Genomic DNA, 11,442 nt, shown 5'->3' with positions numbered 1-11,442 from the left:
ACTAGAAATAGTGACATATGCTTGTCAACCACGTACTCTCTCTCTACCAGGGCATCCTCAGCCAGTCCTGCACAACTCCCACCAGGAGTCCCACCACAGATCCCCAGTTATTTCTGCTTTTACCGTGGCAACAACAGGAGCCAATGGATGCTGGCAGAACAGGATGCAGGCTGGCAGGACTGATGCAAGGTGCCACCACTCTTCTTCAGTAGGGGAACAGGAAGAAAGAGAGGGGAAAACCTGGGAGCAGTGCTTAGCAGGCCACAGCGTGAACTGGGAGCAGAGAGGTCGCAGTACCAGCATAGACTGGTGGGATGGGGGGTTGGGGGGGGTGGGGCGGGTGCGCCGATTAGAAAACAATGCAGCATTGGGAGTAGAGTTCCAATGTAGACAGTGAAAGCAAAAGAGGACATGTTTGCTCCATCCTGCCATCCTTTGAAGTACAGTACTTCTCTTTGGCCTCGTGTGCCACATTCAACTAGTGATGCATCTGTGTACTCAATTCAATTCAATTCAATTCAATTCCAAATCGCTTTATTGGCATGATGACAAGTTACATCTTATGTTGCCAAAGCATCGAAAAACATTCATGTTTGTACACAAAAATACAGATCTATCCATACAGTGTATAAACAGATATATCCCCGAGTGTATAAATATACTTTCATATAATTTATATATACTCTTTTCTTATATTTAGTGGTTGTCCCTCTGTTTATGGCAAGCTGTAACATAGTGTGCCGCTAGTGTTACACAATTTCTCTCTTCCCCTAGTAGGTATGGGAGTTTTTGGTCGTCATTCAAATTTCTGAATTCCGGGCATATTTTTGTGAATTTTGGGTAGAAATTCTCCCTTATGCCCTGATATTTTCTACAAGCTGTGAGGAAGTGCATCTCTGTCTCCACCACTCCCTGACTGCAGTGAGAGTAGATTACTCTCTCTAATCTACAACGGTCCACTAGTACACTAGTTTCTTCACCCTCTATAAGCAGTAATAATTGTAGTTAGATTCTTTCATAGATAGGGCAGGGCCCAAAATTCACCCCCACCCCCAGCAGGCCTCTGTCTGTATCCTGGCGGTTAGCTAGGACCTGGTTACTGCTGACTGATTGTTGATCACTGGCAGTGGACTGGCTGATGGCGGTGGATGGGTGCCTTCTTGTGGTTAGCTGTTGATAGTCAGGTTCTAGTAACTGGCTCCTGGTGGCGGTTGGCTGACTGGCTGCAAGTAGCTTCTAGTAGATACAATTTAATGGTTCTCGTGATATTGAATAATGATGCCTGGATTTGTGTAATTGGCTGCAACTCATTTCACAGCTTATGTTTTGACAGATGCAGTTAAATATTTTATATGTGTTGGATTATAATGGACAACAGCGCTTCATATGGCCAAACTGGCATGTTGTTTTCTGATGGGCTGGCGTTTGGCTGCTGTTGGTGGCTGGCTGCCAGTAATAACTAGATGGCTGCTGGCTAGTGGATTTATGGGTTGGCTAGCCTTGATTTATACATCTCAGATAGTGGACTGAATAAAATCAATGCGTCATCAGGGGAACGTGTTTTGTTCATAACTCAAGCAGACAGGGTGGAAAATATCTTTCGGTAGTGTTGAAACAGTTCCCTGCCCTCTCCCACCACTTCTGGGATTTTCCACCAGAAGTGATGGGGACTTACAATACATCCGCCCATATATGGGCAGGCAGGTTGCAATACTACGCAAATAACAGAAATATTTTCCACGATTCATGCCATAGCAATGCTGGGTGCCAGGAATGCTGATTTATCCCTGACCTTCAGCGTCGCTATGGTGGTGGAGCAGGAGGAGAAAAGATATTGGCTTAGAAATTCGGTGGCGCCCCAAGTTCACCTGGGCGCTGGAATTACCGCTCCGGACGGAGCCGCTTGCGCCAGCCCGATATTCAGTTTCAGCGCCCCAAACGGAAGTGGGGTGCTGTTCGAGGTGCCCCGCAACCCTCTTGGGGCGCTGCAACTGAATATCGCAGCGCAACGTGCTGCAGCGCCACACGCTGCGGCACGGCGCGCTGTGGTACTGCAGGCCTTCCTCCCCTTAAAGGGGAGGGGCCTGCACCTGCGCGATCAGAGATCGCGAGTGCCGGCAAAGGAGCTGGCACCGAGGAGAAGTGCCGGGCTCTTGGGACACAGCCGGCAGTGCCCGGGGGGCTCAGGAGGCCGGGGACGGCGGCGCGAGAAGGTGCTGGCAGGTGGCCAGCAAAAAAAATGGCCACCCCGCACCTCCCCTTTAATTAGCGCCACTACCGCCGCAGGTAGGCCCCCCTGAACCGGTCGCAAATTGCGACCGGCGTTATAGTGGGGGGCACGACCAAATATCGCGATCGGGGCGGTAGCGGGGCGCTGCGCACACTGATGACGTCATCGGTGGCGGCGCAGCGCTACAGGCTAACGCCGCCATTAGCGCCCCGCTAAATATCGTGGGAGGCGTGGCCAGTGGCGCTAAACCCACTAAGTGCCCTCTTTGGGCGCTAACTGGTGGCGCAGCCCACCGAATTTCTAGGCCATTGGGTCTGGATTTGCGATCGGAGGCTTCCCGTGGGCGGATGCCTCCGATCATCAAATTTTTCTACGCATTTACCTGGTGGTCGGGGAGATACGGAGGCTTGCGATCCTGGGCCTCTCCTGGTAGAAATGCGTAGAGGCCCACGTATCCCAGGGGCGCACGCGGTTTTCAAGCGCCCCTGGGGTCACGTGGGCCAGCCCAACCAATGAAAGAAGGGAAATCCCCATTCATACTTATGGGAGTTCCATATGTACAGAACTATCAAAAGTATGAATGGGGATGACTTAAAAATTACACGAACACATGAAATAAATGTTTTTAAATTACATATATAAAATTAATTAAAATGGCATTTAATTAAATATTTTAAACAAAAATGTAATTTTTTGAAATTTTTTTTTACATGCTTTAATGGCTAAAAATAAACTTACCTTATTGGGCAGGGTTTTTAATGTATCAGAGAGTGATAACATTTTATTTTTCTATTTTTTAAAACTCTTATGCTGGTAAAAGCAGGCCTTATGCCTGTTTTTATCAGGCATAATAATTCCACGGCCTTTCAGCGGGCGGAAGTTAGGCAAATAGCGCAACTTTCCACCTGCAGAGTCCCACCTCCCAGGGATGCGGAGGATCTGTCGCAAGTGCTGGGTTTCATCGCATGTGCTTCATCTCGTACGCACCCGTAGGGGTCGCAAAATGCAGCCCATTAAAATTTATAAAGGCCGCACAAGCTACACAATCAATCGCAGGGCAAATCAATTGTATGTGCTAAAGCATTTTTTTTTTTTAAATGAAAAGTTTCTGTTGTTCCCAAACCTGAGGCAGCCTGCATTGTGGCAGGCAAGTGAGGTTAGCTGCAGCCATTCTCTGCCAGGTCCCAGACATAATTCTAATAATTGCTGAGACCCACCTAAAATGTCCACAGTGCTCTGGCCCTGGAAAATCGGCTGGGATCAGGAGCGCACCAATGGGAAAGGCGGAATACCCACCATGACCAAGATGTGGCCGATTCATAAGTGGAAAATGCTGGTATTTATGTATCTGTAAATTCAAACCTCAATCCAGAGAATTAAGCACATAATCTAAGCTGACACTTCAGTGCAGTACTGAGGGAATGCTGCACCGTCAGAGGTGCGGTCTTTCACATAAGATGTTAAACCGAGGCCTCATGCATAAGGGCCTGAACCCATGCAGTAGTGCTCTGAGAACAACAATTTAGCATGAGCGAGATGCTGTTCTTTAATGTGGTTCATTCATGTCAGAGCCCTTCATACAACAAGGACATAAATGATCATTATGGCCACGATTTTGCCTATCGAGGCGGGTCCATTGCGGCAGGGGTCGGTGGAGGGGTATGAAATTAATTTTACGATGATTGGGCTTGTTTAACCCGCCCAGCGCATTTCCCGGCCAATTGAAGGAAGCGGGTCTGATGACGTCACCTGATGTCACAGTTGTGCTGTCAGTGTTCTACAGCATTGAGGTGCTGCAAGCACTGACCAGCACTGCACAGAGCTGCACGGCTGCACCCAGACTCTCCCATAACTCCCTCCATATGCTTATGGAGGGAGTCACAACACGCAGGGAGGTCCTCTTCCCTTCCCATGGGCAGAAGAGACCTCCCCAGGACACCAACGCAGCCTGGTTGCACATTGCACAGGAGGACACAAGCAGGAATGTCGTCAGGAGGACCAGGCTGCAGTGGCACAAACCTTTCAATGATCTCAGTAGATCACGAAAAGTTACTGCAAAGCCACACTCAACCTCATCCTGCTGTGCCACTCATCACATCCCCATCACTCTGATTTCCCTACCCTACTCCTGCACATCCTTATTCACACCAACTTACCTTGCTCCTCCACCCATCCCTCTCTATCTACATTATCACTTCTCCATCTCACTAGCCACCCCTCACACTCACCCTCATCCTAGTCCAATCATTCAAACTAACAATACACAAGGGTAGGCACTTGGGTGTTTTAGCCAATGTTCATGTGAAGTTTCTGTTAATGAGTTGTCAAACATTGAAATCTTTATTTTCAACACTTTGCATTCTTGGACAGATTTGTGTGCACCTTTGGAAGTGACTTAGTGAGTTGCAGTGAATGGTGAGACATAACGGTACCCCCCGCAATTGCAATGAGTGTGAAAGGAATGGCTTGGGTATTGTAGGGATGCTTTATGGTGATGGTGTTGGTGTGGGGTGGTGCCAACCTTGCGCATCATGTGGCAGCCAAGGTGTGCAGCGTCAAGTGAAGTAAATCTGGCCATGGTGAGGCCATCCCTGGCGTCCTGGGCAGCAATGTGGTCAAGTGTTGATGCCCTGTGTCCTGTGCAGCATCAGTTGATTGCGGAGAAGGTTGGTGTTGCTGTTGGTGCTGCTGGTGTGCCTGGTGCTGCTGGTGTTGGGGCTGATCGTGGTGGGATTCTGAGGACCAAGGTGAGACATTTTCAAGGGCACCGATGCTGACGGAATAGATGGCAGCTGAGGTTGAGATGACAGAAGCGATCTGTCAATGGTGAGAGAGGTTGTTCCAATGAAGTGACGCTGGATAAAGAGTTTGCTCCAAACACTTGCAACCTGGATGAAACTCAATCTGTCCTCCAAATGCAGCAAGCAACAGCTTCTAACCTTGGAAAGTGAACATCTATGTAATGGGAGCTTTTATAGACCATTTACAGCTGTCAAGTAAAAAATCATGACATGCTGACACAACACCCGACCTCCTTACCTGACGTGATCCCTGAGCAGCGGGGAAGCCTTTGGCAAACTCTAAAAATCTAAAGGTGAGCTTAAAATACTATTTAATTGCCTCTTAACAATCTCTCTAATGATCTAAATTGCCTCCCCCGCCGCTTGGTGTCGGATCTGTTCAGCGATGACAGACCCGACATCTGGGAGACTGGCGTGGAGGCCGGGTGACAGTGGACTTCCTACCCGCTGTCAAAACATTTTTTTCCCCAGCCGACCCACCACCAAACGTGCCTGCTGACCCCCCGAAAAATTCCGTCCGATGTGTCTGAAGTGATATCCTTCACTTAAAAGTTGCCGATGAAATAAAGATGTTGGCAACTTGGATCTTATAAATAAATGCCTTACCAGATGAATATGCAGCAGATGAGAGGCATTCACAGCAAATAGAGAAACACGAGTGATATAATGAAATGAGTGAATGACTGACTCCCACTGAAGTTCAATTCTCCTTTATAAAAAGGAGACTAAATCTTCATACCAACTCAGGCTTGATACAAATTCTTGATTTCCCCAGAAATTAAAAGTAATAGAGAGCAATACAGCCCAGAGTAAGAAGTCAAGTTGTCTTATGCTGGCACAATTAAATCTGCATGAAGTCATCTCTTAAAATGTGTGGCTATTCATATTGTACACCACACTTTAGGAAGGATGTTAAGGCCTTAGAGGGTGCAGAAAAGATTTACAAGAATGATTCCAGGGATGAGGGACTTCAGTTGCGTTGATAGACTGGAGAAGCTGGGGTTGTTCTCCTTGGAGCAGAGAAGGTTGAGAGGAGATTTGATAGAGGTGTTCAAAATCATGAGGGGTCTAGACAGAGTAGATAGAGAGAAACGGTTCCCATTGGCGGAGGATCGAGAACCAGAGGACACAGATTTAAGGTGATTGGCAAAAGAATCAAAGGCGACGTAAGAAAAAACTTTTTACACAGCGAGTGGTTAAGATCTGGAATGCACTGCCTGAAAGGGTGGTGGAGGCAGACTCAATTTTATCTTTCAAAAGGGAGTTGGATAAGTATCTGAAGGAAAAAAAATTGCAGGGCTATTGCAAAAGGGCGGGGGAGTGGGACTAGCTGAGAGCCGGCACGGGCTCAACGGGCCAAATGGCCTTCTTCTGTGCTGTAGCCATTCTATGATTCTATGAAACTGGATTCCCTTCAAGTACTTATGATTAGCTCAGTGATTGTAATTAAACTCTGATGTTCTAAAACATTCTGATCTACAACTGTATGCTTATTTTGCTTGCAGCTACCAAATATTTATTCAAACTGGAGGTCAAATCCAGCAGTTATGACTAGGGCTAATAAACATCAATACTGTTACATAGAAGTCCAGCAACTCCTCTCTAAGTGTTGTCTGAAGGCTGCAGTGGTTAAGAAAAGCTAGACATTTTCTTTGGTGAAGGAATCAATGTAGTATACATATTTTAAGGCTTTTGTACACACTTGACAGTTCAATTTAATAATTGGGAACTGGTGAGTTAATTCACTTCACACATGACCTGAGCCTATTGACTGCTGAGCAAGAATCCAACTATCAATATTACTACTTCCTTATAGACAGCAAAATGAAGAATTTTATTTAGCTCCATATTAATAGACAAAGGAATATAAAATGGAGCCATTTGATAAGCTTATCAAAGCCCAAAAAGCAAGGAAATACCATCTTGGATTGGCATGATTTGATTATATTTATACTTGCTCCTGATCTGGACGTGTTGAGGTCTGTGCTCTGATTTTCCGTGGCCCTGCGACTGATTTAAAGCCTCGTTGGAGGTGGGCAAAGGTTGCACAATTGGCTCCTGACCTCATGCGTCTCATTCTGCTGTGCGGTCTGGCATTCTTTTCATTTAGTGGGCTTATTTATTTTATTATTTTTGGTTGCTGCTGCCATTTAAATAGCACCATACAAAATAATGAGGGTGGAAATTCCTTTGGAGCTTCCCAAAGCACTTTATGATTTACATTAGGAATTAGTTCATGAGGGGCCAAACAATACAGGTGTAATGACACATGAGTTAGTTTTGTATACCCTGGAACTCATGTTAAAAAGAAAGACTTGCATTTATATGGCGCCTTTCACGACCTCAGGACATCCAAAGTGCTTTACAGCCAATGAAGTACTTTTGAAGTGTTGTATTGTAGGAAATGCAACAACCAATTGCACACAGCAAGCTCCCACAAACAGCAATATAATAATGACCAGATAACCTGATTTTGGTATGTTGATTGCAGGATAAATATTGGCCTGGGCACCAGGGATAACTCCCCTTCACTTAAATAGTGCCATGGGATCTTTTACATCCACCTGAGAGAACAGGGCCTCATCTGAGAGGAGGCACCTCTGACAGTGCCACACTCCCTCAAGCTCTGCACTAGAATATCAGTCTAGATTTTTGTGCTCAAGTTTCAGGAGTGGGACTTGAACACACACAACCTTCAGAGTCAGAGGCAAGAGTGCTACCCACTGAGCCATGGCTGACACACATGTTAGAGGATACCTGTTTTCACTGCCTCACTTTCACAAGACAGGCTATCACAAAGTTGTACCAGGGATGTGGAATATGTGGTGGGGGCTAGGGATGATGGTTTCAGTCATCCCAATGTTGAACGGGAGGAAATTGACGTTCATTTAAGACTGAATGTTGGACAAGCAGTCTGACAGCACACAGGGAGTGAACGGGTCAAGAGGGGTGGAGAGGTAAAATTGGTTGTCTTCAGCGTATATATGGAAGTTGATCCCTATGTCTACGAAAGATGTCCCCAAGAGGCAGCATGTAGATAAGGAAGAGGAGAGAGCCAAGGATAAATCTTTGGGGGTCTCCAGAGATAACAGCGCAGAGGCAGGAAGAGAATACATTACTGGAGCAGCTCTTATAATGATTGGATAGGTAAGAGTGGCACCAAGCAATGGCAATTCCATTGAGCTGGACAACAGAGGAGAGGCTTTGGAGGATGGTGTGGTCAACTGTGGCAAAGGGTGAGGAGGGTGATGAGGAAAAATGCACCAGAGTCAACGTCAGTCACAGAGGATGTCATTTGTGACTTTGATTAGGGCCACTTCAGTGCTGCGGCAGGGGAAGAAACCTGATTGGAGAGACTCAAACATCAGGCAGTTTACTGTGCGAATGCTATCATTACAAGGGACATCTTCATTATTTTCCTGTGGAAGAAGGTATCAGCTGGACAGAGTGCAGAGCTTTCGTTGGGTGGCATGGTTCCCGCCAGTGCAATGTGGCAAAAATGACCCAGTGGGTGACCATCCTAAATGCAGCGTTCACTTGTGATTTTAGTGGAGTGTGGCCATTTATGGCCAATTTCCTGCAGCAGGACCACCAACTCTTCGACATCAAAGGGAGTAATGTTGCTCACATGTCTTTGCTGCGCCAATGTGAACAATCCCTCCACTCTTCTGTCCCCACTACAACTTTCCTTGTAATGGCAATCTGCAGCCCTTTCGGAGTTGCTGCCTTTCCTGAATCTTTGCTACGGCCAAGCTCTATAGGCAAGCTTGCCATGCACCACTAGGCTATTCAAATTAGGGGAAGAAGTATTGGAAGATTTAGTGCAACCTGCCCTCTTAGTTGTCACAGTCACTGGCTAGCTTCGTTCTATTTCTGCCATTTTCAGAAAAGTCGGGTTGTCCAATAATTTTAGGATTTAGCAATGGGCCTTATATTGCTTTAATAAGAAAACAACATTTCAATGAGCTTTCATAACAGCGTATAAATTATAGGTAAAAGGAAAATGAATCAAATTTATGAAGAAATCATTCTTTCATTCACATTACTCACCTTCCTCGCTCAGTTTAATTATTGAGAATATTTCTCATTCCTGTGGTTAAGGCACAGGTCAGAGATCCAAATGGCTGACACCCAGCCTCTCTCTCTCCTGCTGTATCTAGCTCTGACCAGAGGAGTAGGAAACTGCTGATGAATAGAGTAATGGAAATAAAGAGCAAGTTTTTAAACAAATAGGCCAACCTCACCACCAGGTTTAATTTGTTTTAAAAAAAATATTGCAGCTTTTTCAATACAAAGAATGCATTTTCCCGATCCAATATTTCCTGAATCTTGACCTTTTTTTATTTTTGAACAATTGTTTGTGTAGGATATCCTGATTAAGCTTGAAACCTTGTTTGAAATGGATCCTTGCCCAAGGACTTATAAACAGACACAACACAATACAGGAGACAAATTACAGAATAAATCAACAAGATGACAGCAGCAGATGCTGTTTGAGTTATAGCTGTACGAACACAACCAATAATTTAGAAAAAATGCAATAAAAATACATTTCCGACTACTACAACATAATGCAGGAAAAAACAATGAACATCAGCGCAAGATAATTATCCAACAGCAACTGTAATAATTTTGAAGGGATTTCTTTCACCACTGACTATGAGGTGATTAATAATTCAAAAATTATAGCACACAAAAATCATGGGGTTGGATTAAGTATAATTGTGTGTGACCTTTACATTTCATTTACTCAACTGGAGAAAAACAATATCTGAACAGAAGTGAAGACAAACCTTTCCACTCCCACCAATCTTTTCTGACCGCTATATTATTTCATCGCATTCACATGTAATCAGTAGGAAAATTCACCTGAAAATAGATATCTCTTCCTCTGGAAAGACGCTCTGAGGTGGCTCACCGTGAAAAGCAGTGTGATGTTGTTGCTATGGTGCTTTTCATGCTACGTTGCTCATAATGGAAGATGAACGTATATAAAAGGATGAGACTGCAAGTGCAATTAATACAAAACCTCTGAATAAATCTATATTTAGAAAAGTGCTGACGGAAGGGTAGAAAAGAAGAAAAGGGCATATAAATCATAGGTCATTTTAAATAGGAGATGAAGGGAGCTAAATTGGATAGCCCCAAAAACGGGCGCGGGGAATCATGATGTGCGATTAACCCGTGCCCGTTGATTGAAATGCAGACAGGAAGCTAACATTGTGCTGCCTGCCCATTAGAATGATTTCTGCATGCAGCCAGCGCTGACCACACTGTTCATTGGCTGCACCACTTAAGGCTAGCCTGTACTGTTTAAAGCTAGCCTGCACCTCTTAAAGGGAAGGTGAATTGTGGCTAGAGCAGGTGTTGGGAGTCATGCAGGAAGTGAATCTGTCCTGGGAAACAGTGACGAATGGCACAACATGGGAGAGAGTGGGCTCCAAGGTTTTTGGATGCTGCACTGGAGGTCCTGGTGGAGGAGGTGGAAAGGAGCAGAGATGTCCTGTATTCACAGGGGGCCAGGAGGCCCTCTAGACACATGGTGAAAAGACAGTGGGAGCAGATAGCCGTGGAGGTCAATGCCAGGAGCCAAGCCCCGAGTACCTGAATGCAGTTCCACAAAAACTTCAATGACCTCACATGTGTGGTCAAGGTAAGTGAATGCATCTTCAAATGCCATATCCTACCAACTGCACCACTAGTCTCAGCCACTGCTCAATGCAACACACCCCAATCACTCACCTACCAACAATCACTATCAATCAAGACTCATACCTAGCATTCATATGCTTCACCTCACCCTCACACACTTAGCACTGCTGTAAGCCTCACACCCACATCTCACAGCTTGCATGCACTGCCAACTATTCAACCATGACAGCCACATCACCCAAACAGATTGCACAAGACTCACTGACACACTTCCCTCTCTCTTGCAGGACAAGGTGGCGCATAACTGGAGGCAGCAGGAGCTAAGTGGAGGGAGACAGGCGTAACTGCAAGTCCTAACCCCCATGGAGGAGACGGTGCTGGCCATTGTTGGAACTGCTATTGCTGAGGCTGTTGCCAGTGGCTGGGCTGAAACCATCGAAGATGACGGTATCCTCATACCTAATCCTCCTTCTCACATCCCAATTCCCCTTCATCAACAATCTCTTCTGACTTACAAGCTGCAGGTGGTGTAAGCATGTACCTCTTATTTTACCCCCCTCTCCTCACCACAACCTTAGCCTTGTGCGTTTTTCCTTTCAGATACCCAAGAGGTGCAACCTGCAAGGCAGTGGAGGAACACAAAGAAGACAGTGATGATGAAGACACAGCACCATCACTTGATTTCACTCTTGCAGTCACCAGCTCAGATAATGACACTGCGTGTATCTTAGGGGATAGATTAGAGGCGGAATCTGCACG

Source organism: Somniosus microcephalus, chromosome 18, assembly GCF_052327205.1.
Source record: "Somniosus microcephalus isolate GS21.2 chromosome 18, FLI_Smic_1.0, whole genome shotgun sequence".
Lineage (NCBI taxonomy): Eukaryota > Metazoa > Chordata > Chondrichthyes > Squaliformes > Somniosidae > Somniosus > Somniosus microcephalus.
Note: the sequence above shows the minus strand (reverse complement) of the source record.